The sequence below is a fragment of the Delphinapterus leucas genome, chromosome 21 (assembly GCF_059928025.1).
Source record: "Delphinapterus leucas isolate spDelLeu-1000000601 "Yukka" chromosome 21, BTC_Dleu_Yukka2, whole genome shotgun sequence".
NCBI lineage: Eukaryota > Metazoa > Chordata > Mammalia > Artiodactyla > Monodontidae > Delphinapterus > Delphinapterus leucas.
In genome coordinates, this window is record NC_143149.1 from 24953470 (window position 1) to 24969310 (window position 15841).

The 15841-nt window shown below is 39.8% G+C and overlaps 1 pseudogene; it reads right to left on the reverse strand.

The window, feature by feature from the left end:
• Window positions 1-1552: 1552 nt before the first annotated feature.
• Window positions 1553-2872, reverse strand: LOC149744443 (ribonuclease H1-like; annotated as a pseudogene).
• Window positions 2873-15841: the final 12969 nt, after the last annotated feature.

The following is a 15841-nucleotide window of genomic DNA, read 5'->3' on the forward strand; positions in this document are numbered from 1 at the left end:
AGGTGAAATAGTTTTCTGTGTTAAACTAGATTGAGACACAACCACTGTCTATAACATACCTTTTATGGGACTATGCACTCCAAGGTAAAACAAGTATTTTAATATTCACATTTTAAATATATCCAGTTCATATGTTGTACTACTTCTGTTTTCCAAAGATGGCTAACTTGGGGGGATTGGGAAGGGAAAAATAATGGTTCAAAAAAGGCCACCAGACTTTTGTTTGGAGCAAGGTCCAAATCTTATGCATCTTTGTAACCCAGCAAAGTGCATTTAGTACGTGTTAAATAACGCTGTGTAGGATATATGAGTTAGTGAGTGAACCAAGTAAGCGTAAAAGGTATTGATATTCCCTGTTCTGAATTCCCCCAGTTGAAAAATATCCATTAGCTCCCTTTTATATTGATGATATTTATAAAGTACCATCAAGGTACCTTTAGGCATTCTATTTTAAAGATACGTCGTGAATCGGAATCCCATTGATTTACTTCTGTGTTTCATCTTTTAATGGCTCTGCCTCCCTAGGGACAGGACATATCTTGGCAGGCAACATGGACATGCAAATTTCTCACTGCCCCTTAATAATCTGTCTTTATGGAAAGTCATTGAACTTATGACTACATTTTCTAAACAATTTTTTCTCCAGATTATGATACCAGACATTCCTAATTTATAATAGGGGACTGTTTGTACAGACTGAAAAGAAAAGAATAAATAGGAGAACTGGTCCACTCTGAAGAGTCTTTGAGGTACCACACACATGGTATGCATAAAGGGATAGTTCCTTATCCTCTTTTTTTTTTTTTTTAATGTCTCCTTGCACTTCTTTTGGAAACTTCACGCAATATTTCTAGATAACCAGGGCTAGAAGTGAGGGGTAGGACAAGGTACTAAAAAATATGAGAAAGAGAGGTCCTAGGTTTGCTGTAAGATACATATGCGATGGTTATATGAGTGAAGTGCTCTTTCTATGTGAAATAAGCAGTGTTTGGGGGTAGCAAAGGAATAGACAGGTAAGCCCTGGAGGTGTTCAGCTGCCAGGCTCACGTGAAGCTCTAACTGGTGGTCTTTGGTGACCCCTGGACTGACCGAGTGGTAGCTGCTGGTCATAAGCTCCACCAGTGCTGCTGGTCCATGTTGGCTTTCCTCCTCAGCCATCTCCTTTCTGATTCTCCTCTTTCCCAGGACTCATCTCCTTGCAGTGACAGGATTGAGGCTCTCAAGATGCACATCTCATTTCAAAATGGATGTGATAAACAGATGTCTTTCTTTTTTAAAAAAAATTATTGAATGAAACACTCCTTAAATTCTACACTGCTTTACAATTTTCAGAAGTTTCACACAGGGGCTTCCCTGGTGGCGCAGTGGTTGAGAGTCCGCCTGCCGATGCCGGGGACACGGGTTCGTGCCCCGGTCTGGGAAGATCCCACATGCCGCAGAGCGGCTGGGCCCGTGAGCCATGGCCGCCGAGCCTGCGCGTCCGGAGCCTGGGCTCCGCAATGGGAGAGGCCACAACAGTGAGAGACCCGCGTACCGCAAAAAAAAAAAAAAGTCTGAGAAGGAGACTTGGGTTCTAATCCTGGATGTAAGAGTATTTACCCTTTCTAGGCCACTGTTCCCTCATCTGTAAAATAAGAAACACTAATGACTATTTAAATTGTGTCTTAGTATGCTGTATAGTAATAGAACTAATATAGTACTGTATTATAATAAATCACTGTTATAGCCCCTTTGATTTTATCATGTGTGTCTTCCTTGAGGGCAGTGACCACATCTCTCTAGATAAGCACTCTGTCCTCACCACTCAGCACTGTGCCTTTTCCTTAGCAGATGTCAGTAAATATTTATTGAATCAATGTTGTTTGTGTTCAAAGAGAATGTTCAACCTCTTACTGTCTCAGTTCCCTCCTCCCATTTCGTGGTTGCACATCCACTCTTAGTAAATTGACGTACCCTGAGCTCTGTTTCCAGGAGTGTAAAAAATAAGTTTTTCTTTTGATCCTGGGACATGTTCACTCAGATTTTTAGAAAAATCATTTTATATTGATTAATGCATCCCAGGTTAGACTTCCCATCCTCACATTCACACATACACATAATTTATTTCTTCTCTCTTTCCTTACCTGATGATGCTAAAATAGTTAACAGACTACTTCCTTCTTCCCCAGGAATTCTTAACTAAGAGAACATGAAACCCTTGGGAAGAGTTGTGGCAGGGCTTGTGAAACCCATAGATGGGTTTTTTTGTTTTGTTTTGTTTTGCCTATCGACTGCAGTGGTCCAGCCTATAGTTTTATTTTTCACACCAGTAAGTAAAGGTGACAAACAGCCACTGGCTCAAGTTTTTCCAAGAATTAAAGGACCTGGTCAGTCTTCAGGTTGCTTCGCACCTTATCTTGCTAATCCGTCAGCTTCTTCATTGCCTGTAAATCCCGAATGTCCAGGAACACGCATCCACTGAATGTCCATGCCCTGGACAAGCCTGTCCAGTTCCACGAAGTCCTCTTTGTTGATCACCTCCTTCCCTGTGCTTGTCCTGCATCCATTCTTCTTCCAGCCTTACACCCAATTAGTGATGCCATTGATAGTAAACATGCTGTCCGTGTAGAGAGCCAACTTACTGATGTTCTGAGCCTTCGCTTGTTCGATGGCTTTGCAGCCTGCATGAATCTGCTCTTTGGTTGGTTTGTCACCCAGGAAGCCTAATTCCTACATTTAAAGGATGGCGTGGCCCCCAGTAAACACCGATTCCTGCTCGAGCCCCCCTCCGCCCGTTACTGGAGCAGCAGCCGTCCTTGTAGATGATGACAGATTCCCCCATATAAGAAAATGTGTCCTTGCTCACTGAAGGCAGCATGCTTTGCACACAACTCTGCGTTTTCACCTTCACCTTCATCCAAGGGCTCACAAAGTCACCTGTTTGCTTTCACTAGTGATTCTTGTACGCATTTATTTTTCTGCCCTTCTGAACCATCAGGGTTTGTATGAAATGTGTGTGCCTTTTTATGGAAAGTGGATTGGTTTTTTTTGTTTTTTCTTTTTTACTAGATTCTCTAAGGGTCCTTTGACCCATAAAAGGTGAAGATCCGCTCTACTAAATGAGTAAGGTCTAGTCATTTAGAAAAGCCTGCAATCTCCCCTCTGTGGTTGCCTCAATGTCTTTAAAAAATGTTTCCAAGATGATAAAGAAACCCACTTTACATCTTATAATTCCACCCTGTAGCAAGACCAGCTTACAGAAGTGCCTTAAAGCTTCCATCTTTCCATCTGAGGGCCCCCCACTCCCAACCCACCCAGGCCAGGAAGCCCATGATTCATATCACTAAGCAACATCCTCTTTACATTAACATGAGCTACCTGTCTTGCTACCTTGACACTGGACAAGTAGATTGCCCTCACATATATCATGACTTGTGGGAAGGTGGTATTTTTACCACAGTGAACTTGGGGTATACAATGCATGTCAAGGTCACTGGCCTTAGCAAAACAGAGGCCAATTTTAGGAAACAGATATAAGAGAGATAGAGTGATATAATAGAAGGGACACCAAAGTAATAATCAGGGACCACCACTGAGACATAACATACTCTAGATATAAAGGAAGTGCTTCAGTTCTTTGGGCTTAATTTTCTCATAGGCCAGTGTGGATATCGGACATGATGATCTGCAGTGTCTTCCAGCTTCAATCTCTAAAATTGTGTGATTCTTGTTGGCTGACATTGGACAAGCTAATGGGAAGTCCTAAAGCCTTAAAGATCTCAAGTTTTCTAGCTTACTAGGAAATGGGCAAGAAATTAAACAAATCCACAATATTGAATGAGTGAAGAAAAGGAGCCATTTTAATGGACAGGAATACCTAATATTGAACACATCTCATTTCTTCCCAAATTATAAAAAATATAGCTCAATTCTGATTTTTAAAAAATGAGTTTCTTAAAATTTTACCAATTTCTGAAATAAACAGATGAGGATAGCCTGGTCCTCCTCTCACCAAAAAAATGATAGTTAAGAATAAAAAACTCGGGCTTCCCTGGTGGTACAGTGGTTAAGAATCTGCCTGCCAATGCAGGGGACACGGGTTCGAGCCCGGGTCCAGGAAGATCCCACATGCCATGGAGTGACTAAGCCCGTGCGCCACAACTACTGAGCCTGCGCTCTAGAACCCGTGAGCCACAACTACTGAGCCCATGTGCTACAGCTACTGAAGCCCACGCTCCTAGAGCCTGTGCTCCGCAACAAGAGAAGCCACCGCAATGAGAAGCCTGCGCGCCACAACTGGAGAAAAGCCCTCACACAGTGATGAAGACCCAATGCAGCGAAAAATAAATAATAAATAAAATTAAAAAAGAATAAAAAACTTATAGTGCTATACATGAAAAAATAATATAAAGCTACAGGAAGTAAAATAGCATGATAGAGCAAAAGATAGACCAATGAAATAGATTCAAACGTCCAAGCTACCAATCGTTAACAATTATTGTAATGATAAAGTTATACTAAATTTGTACTTATAATTAAAAGAAAGTAATAATTAAGAGTACAATTAAATAAAATAATGATTTTTAATGTAAAATAATTGTATATGTAATAAAACTATAATAAATTTATAATTATAAAGCTGTAATGTTATAGTTACAATGATATTATTTGACAATTATAATTTATTATAATAATAAAGTAATAGTTTGCTTATTATAATAATCAATAAAAAGAAAACAAAATGCCCAATAAAAATGGGTACCTCAAAAATATATGAATAACTAAAAGCACATAAAAACATGCCACACAGCACTTGTGATTAGGGAAATTAAAATTAAAATCAAAATGAGATCATCCTAATGGCTAAAATTTAAACGACTGACCATAGTAAGTGTTAGAAAGGATATAGGGAAAGTGGAATCCTCATTCACTGCTGGCAGGAACATAAAATGGTACAACCACTTAGGAAAACATTTAGGCAGCCATCTTAATCAGTTAAACATATACTTCCCATATAATCCAGCCATTCCATTCCTAAGTATTTAATTAAGAGAAATGAAAGCATATGTCCACACAAAGAGTTGTACACAAATATTCATAACAGCTTTATTTTTAAATGGCCACAATTGGAAACATCCCAAATGTCCCTCAGGAGATGATTGTATAAACAAATTGTGTCATGTACATACAATACTAATTACATTATAATTACATTATTTATTACAACAGTACTAAAAAGGAATGAACTGTTGACATAATGCTACAACATGAATGATACAAAATAATTATGCTGAGTGAAAGAAGACCAAACAGGAGTGCATATTGAATAATTCATTTATCTAAAATTCCAAAGAAGGCAAACTAGTCTATGCAGAAAGCTGTCTCAGTTGTTGCCTGGAGACAGAGGGTAGGGAGATGGATTTAATCTGATAATTTAAAAGATAAAAGAAACTATAGAAAATAATGTACTTATTTATCTGATCTTGAATAGAAAAACCCTTTCTAAGCATAAATTGAAGACAAAATTTTTAAAATAAAAGGATGATTGACTTGATTTATTTATTTTTTTTTTAATTTATTTATTTTTTTTGCGGTACGCGGGCCTCTCACTGCCGCGGCCTCTCCCGTTGCGGAGCACAGGCTCCGGATGCGCAGGCTCAGCGGCCATGGCTCACGGGCCCAGCCGCTCCGCGGCATGTGGGATCCTCCCGGACCGGGGCACGAACCTGCGTCCCCCGCATCGTCAGGCGGACTCTCAACCACTGCGCCACCAGGGAAGCCTTGACTTGATTTATTTTTTAAAAATTTAAAGGTTTATGTTAAAATACATTATAAAATTACAAGTCAGGTAGCAAAGGAGGTGATATTTGCCATAAATATAAAAGGTATATATTAAAAGGTCTTATAAAACAATAATGACTTAATAGAACATCCCCACTGTAGAAGGGCAAATCATATAAACTAGTGTTTCGCCCTCCCAAAAGAAAACAGGGAAGGAGCAGGAAGGAAGGAAGGGAGGGAGGGAGGGAAGGAGGGAGAGAAGGTGGGAGGGAAGGAGGGAGGGAAGGAGGGAGGGAGGGAAGGAAGAGGAGAAAGAAACAGATTCACAAAACGCTTAGCAAAAAAGAGGTTTTTCTGCCTCTTGGTTGTGTCTTTATAGGTTGTTTTATTTCAACCTTTGTGTTTTTCCATATTTTCGTAGTTCCTACAGTGGACTTGGGTGATCACAAAATGGTCTAGAGAGAGAAGTTCGGTGAACTCAGCAAAGGGTTAATGGTCTTCCAGATGAAGGTGTAGAAGGTATCTGTTCAAAGGAAGGCAGAGACAAGGGATGTGTGTGTGTGTGTGTGTGTGTGTGTGTGTGTAAGAGATGCCGAGGAGATTATGATTAGTAGGAGAAAACCGGGCCTTAGAAGTGGAATACAGTCTGGTCCCCTCCCAGGCAGTGCCTGACTCCTGTATGAATCCAGGCTGTCCAAGCGCAATGCCAGGAGTTGGTGGGCACTTCAGAAATGCTTGCTTTATCAGTTGGTGAAAGACATGAAGGGGAAGATTGTATATTGCATTCAAATACTTGAAGAGAAATGTTTAAATGTTCACCATAAGTTACATCCCTCATAATCCTCATTTTACAACCCTTGGTTCAAAACACAAGTAGCAATTGGATGTTGACTGTGTAGTCAACGTTATTGTCAGGCTATATAAAATCATGAAACATCATCCTGAAATTCAAGGAATTTGGAGTCTAGCTGGGAAAATACACCTCACAGGAAATAATTAGACAGTAAAGTCGTTTCCTTCATTTCATTGTGGGGCAGAATGTATTCTAAAATGAAGAGATTATAACCGTCACAGGAGCACACACTTTCAATATCTAAGAGAAACAATTTTTTGAAGAGAGAACTATTAAGATATTAGGAGGCCTTGAAAATTGCAAGGGGAGGTCTCTTGGTGAAAAGAGCTAACATCCAATAGATTAAGTCAACATGTAAATATGTATTCTTGGAGTCTGCAGTGCTCTCACAGGAATATTCAATGCTGGTTTTTATGACTCTGGTTTAAAATCATGGCAGGGTCTCTCAGTTTAGTGAAGCTGGCTTAGGAGGAAGAGAAGCACGATGATGGTGCTCACTGGGGCAACTGAGCTCCAGTCCAAGCCTTGTGAGCTTGCTTTCATGCAGCCAGAGGATAGAAATTGCATTGTTCTGTGTCCTGGACCAGAGCATTAGTTACAACTTGTCAGAAGAGAAGAAATAAGTGAGAAAGAAAATAAATGATTTATAAAACTCCTCAGAATACATCATCCCAAACTATGAGCACAACAAAGTATTTAAAAGTAGACAGGAGAGCAAGAGAGAAAATAACGTCAGCTGAAAATGAAATGCTAACGTTTTAAAACAGTGATGAACATTCAAGAATGTCCATAATATATCGTCTTCCACTCACTTTCTGTCTTCACCATAAATAGACATGAGTTAACGTATGTTTGAAGATTCATTTCCCTTTTATTGAGTTCACTCAACAGAAGGTCTTTTTCCAGCATGTCCTGCTTTTATAAACCAAGATCTAATTTGACATGATTACGTAATTGTGTGGCCGTTTGTGCCCTTCCTCCTCTTTCTCCTTTCTACAAGGCAGAGAGTGTCTTTCTTCCTAGCACCTTATAGAATATGTTAATTCGCTTAATAACAATAATAGTTTTCTCACAACTAGTTCATCTATTTCCTAAATTGTTATTAAGGACCTATTAGTTGGCAGCCACTGCGCCAGGCGTTGGGAATAGAAAAATAGATAAAACACATTCCCTTCTTTGGAGCTTTCAGCCGAGTGGCAGATTCAGAAAATTAAACAGATAATTTAAAAAGAGGTGTGATGTGTACACAGAAAGGTGTGGCAGACTGCCAGTTACCTACCCCAGCATAACATCTCCCCAGTTTTCGTTAGAAACAGAACCCTTTAACTGTACTCGATTAGAAAACCAAAACTTCCAGCCTCTCCTGTAGCTAGATGTGGCTCTATGACTAAGTTCTGGCCAATGAGATACAAGCATAAGTAAGTATTCAGTGAAATTTCCAAGAGGACTCCTTATAAGGAAATGACTAAGCCAGAAGAAGGATCCTTTTAGCTTTCCTCCCTTCCAAGAAGGCTAATGAAACAGCTGGAGCGACAGCAGCAATTCTGGATTATGAAGTAACCTTGAGAATACTAGGAGGTCAGGATTCTCGTGATTGTGGAACCAGGATATCAGCCCCAGACAGCCTCCAGCTGACTTCTTTTACATGGGAGAAAACCTTTGTGCATTTAAGCCACTGTGGTTGGATCTGTGACCATTGCAGCCCAAAATAATACTCACTGATGGAATGACACTTAAGAAAAATCATGGGAGCAGCTCCCCACTCTGTCTCTGGGAGAGAAGTCAGAGACAGTGTTCCTGTAGAAGTCACATTTGATCTGAGTATTAAGGGACAAATGAATGGGGAAGGTGTGGAAAAGTGTTTAAGGAAGAAGAAATACCAAGTGAAGATCTGAACTGGAATGGAACTATCTACAAGATACTAAAGAAGGTCGGCATAACAGGAATAGAGTGAATTAAGAAGAACCCGGCAGGAGATAAATCTCAAAATCTCATAGATGCTCCATTTTGCAGAGATAATCCTAAAGATATTCATAGGTAGCTGCAGAGCAGAGGTCTAACGGTAGAGGCATACATTTGGGATATATGAACATATAGGTGGTTTCTAAAGCCTTGGGAATTAATGAGGTCACCCATGGAGAGTGTTTAAAGTCAGAAGAGGGCCTCAGAACAACAATGAGGTATCACCTCACACGGTCAGAATGGCCGTCATCAAAAAGTCTACAAATAACAAATTCTGGAGGGGGTGTGGAGAGAAGGGAACCCTCCTACACTGTGGGTGGGAGTGTAACTTAGTGCGGCCACTATGGAGAACAGTGTAGAGTTCCTCAAAAAACTAAAAATAGAACTACCACATGATCCAGCAATTCCACTCCTGGATATATATCTGAAAAACAAAAATACTAATTCAAAAAGATACATTCACCCCAGTATTCATAGGAGCACTATTTACAGTAGGCAAGACATGGAAGCAACCTAAGTGTCCGTCGACAGATGAATGGATAAAGAAGATGTGGTATATATATGCTACTCAGCCATAAAAAAGAATGACGTTCGGCCATTGGCAGCAACATGGATGGACCTGGAGAAATTCTGCTTAGTGAAATGTCAGAGAAAAACAAATACTGTACGATATCACTTTTATGTGGAATCTAAAAAATAATACAGATGAATATATATATGCAAAACAGAAACAGACTCACAAATAGAGAAAACAAACTAGTGGTTACCAAAGAGGAGAGGGAAGTGGGGAGGGGAATATTAGGGGTATGGGATTAAGAGATACAAACTACTATGTATAAAATAGATAAGCACCAAGGATATATTGTACAGCACAGGGAATTATAACCATTATCTGGTAATAACTTCTAGTGGAGTATAATCTGTAAAAATAATGAATCACTCTGCTGTACACCTGAAACTAATGTAATATTGTAAATCAACTATGCTTCAATATAAAAATAATTAAATAAAATTAGAAGAGGACCAAAGACAAAACCCCGATATCAAACAATTAAAGACTGAGTGAAGGAGAGAGTCCCCATCTTCTGTTTAAAAAAGAGAGAGAGAATATCAGCATATTTCAGGTTCACAAAATCTAAGAAATCACTGGGGCAGAGGGCAGAGGTGAGATGGGCTTCCTTTTGTTTCTAGGCTGAAGGAACTATTGATATAAGATTTCAAGGAGGGTAAACAGCCCTCTTTTCACTTGCCTTGCTGGAGAGTCTGGTGGGTGGAAGATGAATTAAGAAAATATTTACAAACAGGATGAGCCTACGTAAGCGTCTAAGATCCTCAGGTTCATTATCTGTAAAACGGGGATAATAGTGCTTACCTTGTAGCCCAGTACGAAGATAAAATAAGAGATGGAAACGGGTGTATAACTGGGTAAGGAAACCATGTCATCGAGATTCATTCACCCTTGGAGGCTGATGGAAACTTACATTGAAAATTATCACCTATGCAGAGGGACCTTAGTTTGTCAACTTCTTGACAATTAGTAGTATATATATTTTTTAATTTTCAAGAATTTTTATATTCCTATGCATGGATTAGTATTGCCCTATCACAGATTAACCTAGAACGACAGAGGTCCTTGTGCTCTGAGGATTTACCATGAAGCCAATGAAGTCTAAACTACAGAATCCTCCCTTACATGGCCTTTTCCAGGAATCCAAGGCAAGGAGTCCTAGGTGTGTGTTCACATGCTTACACAGTTATGTAAAATTTGCAAGATAATGCCATTAAACTACAGTTCATTAAGACCACGGTGTCTTTCCATTCTGATTTTCCCTCCAAAATATTCTCCTATGTGTAGGTGGAGTTGGAAGGGCCCTGGGCATTTTGGAATGCAACTGAGGGAACATTGAGTTGGAGATACATTTATTTGGTGCTTAGTGTGATGTCTACTATTTCAAGGTATCTCAGAGTAGGAAATGCTTCCAGAAATATGCTAAAACCCACTGTGCTGACTCACATGGCATCATGTCAAGAAGATGCAAGGCCAGAGATTGTATTGTGAATGAATGTGTCCTTGTGTGCCAAGCAGCAGTGGGATGTGAACCACGACAGGACAAGTCGTGAAATGTATGGAGCCAGAAGCTGGCCCGTGGAAAATTCTACCAAACATCTGACGTGTGGAATTACAACCAGAGGATTCAGTTCCATGGATATCTAGTCAAAATGGAAATTCTCTTCTGTCAAGAATATCCATAATACGTCAGTGAATGCAATTATACATTCACCAAATTGGTTTTTGCTTTTGCAGTGGGAATTGCAAGAAATTAAATTCATCAGAATTCGATGCTTGTAGGGCACAAACCTGTAATAGTGCCATAAACTGTGAATGTGTCTGTAACAAGTAATATAGGAAGAAAATATAATAGAGGTTTTCTGAAATTTGACAACCCTAAAGATTTATAGGGCATTGTCAAAATAAGTTGTGAAGTTGGAAGAAGCTCATTTAATTATTAGTAATAAAGAAAAACATTTAAATCAATCATGTTAAAGACTGACTCTCATTTTTCCCTATAGAAAAAAAATATTACAAAATTATTGTCAGGTAAAGAGGGAATCAAAAAATATTCAGGGAGAAAAATATAAGTGTGTATCAGGCAGTTCATTGTTTTTGTGAATTTTATCATGGGTGTGGTTTTGTCAGATTTTTAGATTTTGTAATTGGTGGATTTTCTTTTATTATTTTAAATAAGTGTGCACTCTTGTCCCTCATAATTTGTATTTATAATTTTGCATTCTTCTTCATAGTTCTTGAAATGATATGCAGCTCATGCCCTACAAAACCTAAACCAGTGTGTTCCTTTGTGCTGACTGACGTTCTGTTGTTTGCCCGCAGCAAGGCCCAGGTCCTCTCCTGACAGTACCCCTGGGTTCCCTCAACCATACCCAAGGACTCAGCAGTTAATGATATGATCAGCCTGCCTTCAGTTCCAGATGGTTGGAATAGAAAACAAAGCCTAGATGCCAGAAACATGGGGGTTTGACTGATGACTGGGGCGTAAAGCTGGCTCTTGGCACCTCTGTGACATATGCAAGAACTAAAAGCACCAAACTTCATTTCAGAGAGTCCCAGATTTGGTCTTAGCTCTGCCACCAGATGTATGGCCTTAAAAAAATGACCTCAACTGCCCTGAGTTACAGTGTCCTTAAGGATTCCATAGACTATTGCATACATAGGGTGAGGGCAAAGCTTGTGTACATAAAAACATGCTGTATTGTATGGGGCTTTTCAGATGTAAAATCTGATTGACCTTCCTCTTCTCCGCCATTGCCAAGGAGTCAAGGACTTACTGCCATTCATGTACCCTTATTTTGGAGAGACTGGTGCATACCCTGAATGGGCAAGTAGCACGGTGCCATTTTGGAATGCTGTTTTTGAAATGTGTTTGGCATTTCTTAAGCAGAGGGGCCAGGTTTAATGAGGGAGGAGGTGGAGAAGGATGACCAGTGTTGGCTCGAGTCTTCTCTGACCTTGAACTTGAATATCCCATCGATCCAAGCAGAAGGGCTGCATGTACCCAGAAGCCACTTACATAATAGGCTGTGCAGTAAGCAACACGTGTGTTATTGTGCTCACATATGGTGTAGCGGTACCAAGCCTTCATCCCTCGCAGCCACATACAGCACATTCCATGAAAATTCTTCTTGTAATGTTAGTTTCTCATCCCATTGCAGGCCCAGTGATACTGATACATCTCTTACTGGTGAACATCCTCCAAAACTGTCCGGTTGTCTGTCCCTCCTTTTGGTCCAGCTCTGGCCGCAACGTTTGTCTTGACTTACTTGGCTGTTTTACCTAAGTGATTCCAGACTTTTCCTTAAGTAGCCTGAGATAGTTGCCACACCCCTCCTCTTTCAGGGCTCACAACCCTTAAATGGGTTTCCACTTGTCTTGGGGTAAAATCCAAACTCAAAATCTTAACATAGCCTTCAAGGCCCTGCATGGTCTTGCCAATACCTAATTCTCCAGCTCCATCGCAAGCTGCCCTTCCTCTCAGTCTGTGCTCCATTCCTGCTGCCCTGCTTCCCTCTCCAAGCCCTTCCCTCACTTCACTCAGAGTGCTTTCTGTGCCTAAGAGGCGTCCTATGTCCCATCACAAAGCTACCTCCCACTCACCCTCCAGATATCAACCAGCTCAAATATCACTTTCTTGGGGATGTCTGCCCTGGCGATAATCCCCCTCCTGATTTGGTTCAAGTCCCCATTCTAACCCACTATAGATTGAACTATATTGAATTGCTGGTATTATGTCATTTTGACCTACAAAGCCATCACTAACATATGGTTCTTACAGCTCCCTGTGTGTCATAGCCCTCATCACAATTGTTATTACATAATTACTTGAGTATTTGATTAATATCTGACTCCCTGATGGATTATAAACTCTGGGAAAGTAGACGTCGCGTTTGTTGTGTCTATTGCTATCCAGCACATAATAAATACCACCCAGTAAATATTTACTGAATATTATTTACTCAACAGCACAGATATACTTTTTACATTTTCTGCATTCATGATATGCACAGAACATGCAATGTCATGAAGAAGTATTATTCATCCAAGTAGGTTTTTATTGCTTTATTTTTTTAAGGCTTTAGGCATGAGGTGTCATTATCTAATATTTTTCAATGCACTTTGTGGTACTTTGGCTCTAATGCTCTTTGTATGGTTATGATACTGCACTGTGTCTGTGAAATACATTCTGGGCGTACCATGAGCTACTGGGACAAGCATGATCTTTTAAGTTTCCTTTTCTGCTAAGAGAAATCTCAAGTAAAGGGTCTCTCCTAAAGAATAGTGGAAGTTTTCACAATCTCGTGCCAAGTAAACACTCTCAGATTACAAAGCAAAGGATCTTGCAAAATACTTGAAAAGATGCAGTCTATGAAGCAGAAGTGGTACAGATGTCATGGAAGATCTAGTGAAAAATCAGAAATGATGGAACCTAGAAAAATGGTACAGATGAACCTATTTGCAAAGCAGAAATAGAGACACAGATGTAGAGAACAAACGTATGGATACCAAGGTGGGGAAGGGGAGGGCAGGATGAATTGGGAGATGGGGATTGACATATATACACTACTATGTATAAAACAGATAACTAATGAGAACCTGCTGTATAGCACAGGGAACTCTCCTCAATGCTCTGTGGTGACCTAAATGGGAAGGAAATCCCAAAAAGAGGGGATATATGTATGCATATAGCTGATTCACGTCGCTGTGCAGTGGAAACTAGCACAATATCGTAAAGCAGCTATACCTCAATAAAAAAAAAAAAAAAGCAATGATGGTAGAACAAATTTAACTCTTTTCTAAGACAGCAAAGGCACTTCATGTGTAACAGTTGCTCATGAGGACGTCCGGAGCACTCAAAGCCCTGCTTTCCAGAGGAGGAAGCCCGGCAGGTCTTCGACCAGAGCAGAGGGGCTCTCATTAGCCCAATCAAGGACCCCATGAGCCCCCGCCCGTCCTCTCACACGGTGGGTGTGCAATTAACTCTGCCCACGCTGTTGGGACTTCAGTCCATTAGTCTGAGTGAATCCTGATTGTTTGTATTCCTCTCGGCCCGTCATAAACATATGCCTCATCGTCTGAATCTTCACACTTTTTCCATATTGTAAAAATGTCTTCTCAAAGTCTCATTACAAGCTGACAAGCGATGCTTGGTTAAGAACAATGGAGATGATGTTGAGCAGAGCTCCCTGTGCTATATAGTCCTTGTTGGCTCCCTGTGCTATATAGTCCTTGTTGGGTATCTATTTTAAATATAGCAGTGTGTACATGTCGATCCCAAACTCCCTAGCTATCCCCACCACCACCACCATCCTTCCCTGTCCTCCATCGCCGACCCTGTAACCATAAGTTTGTTCTCTAAGTCTGTGAGTCTGTTTCTGTTTTGTAAATAAGTTCATTTACAACTTATTTGTCAAAACTGTTTTGTAAAAATATCATTTCTTTTTAGCTTCTGCATATAAGCAATATCATACGATGTTTCTCTTTCTCTGCCTGACTTAACTTCACTCAATATTATGTTACAACCTAAATGGGAAAAGATTTTGAAAAAGAAGAGTTACATGTATATGTATAACTGAATCGCCCTGCTGCACACCTGAAACTAACACAACATTGTTAATCAACTCTACTCCAATATAAAATAAAAAGTTTTAAAAAAAGAACAGTGGAGATGATATTCAGGTCAACAACCAGCTTCTCAGGGCTCCCGTTCTCCCCGCCTCCCTGCATTGCTATGGGCATCCTTTGAAATAATGGCTGTGTAAGTGACCCAAAATGCATCGATCAGCACACAAACACAAGGGCTTCTTGTAACTCATCCCCTGAAGAATTTCCTTCCACTCTGAAGAGATTTACTTACATATGGTTATAAAACTTAGAAAACTGGTGTAATTTCTCTAATGGGAGCTCTAGGCTCCAAGTCCGTAGTCCTGGAGTCTTTTCATAGATGGATAAATTTTATGATAAATAACTCAACTTCGTTGCTAACGTAGCTTTCCCACTAGCCAGATAGACCTTTATTGGAACAAGATTAGCAAAGAGCATTTTAGCAAATGATAAAAAAAGGTCTCCTTCTCTGTCTCTCTGTCTCTGTTCATCTTTGTCTCTCTTTCCCCAAGACCTTCAAATGAGTCCCAAATGTAGAATTCAGTTATAAAAAAAGATAAAAAATAAACTATAGCAGAACATAGATCAATGATTGCCAGGGACTGGGGTGAGGTGACCACAAAAGGGAATAAGGAAACTATAGAGAGTTATGGAACTTTTCTATATTTTGATTTTGAAAGTTACACAGCTGTACATGTTAATCTTGCAGAACTGCACACCAAAAATGGTGAATTTCACTGTAAATGTAAATTTTTTAAAAAATGGAACAAAAAGAAGTACCTATAGTCCCACCAGCCAACAGCACCTACAGTGCTGTTATCACTTTGGCATACTTCTGACTGGTCTTTTTTGTTGGTGATGTTGTTTTTAAAATGCAGTAATGATCGTACAATACACATGTATACCTATATGTGTGCATAGATTGATTGAAAAAAATAAACTTTCAAACAAAAAATAGTTAATTCATGCAATTTGTACAAAAGCCCAAGAAAACATACTATGAAAAGTCTCCTCTCACCCTTTCCTTAAGCACCTGGTTCCCTTCCAGGTTTTTTTCTAAACTTTTTATTGTGTAAAATAACATAACATAA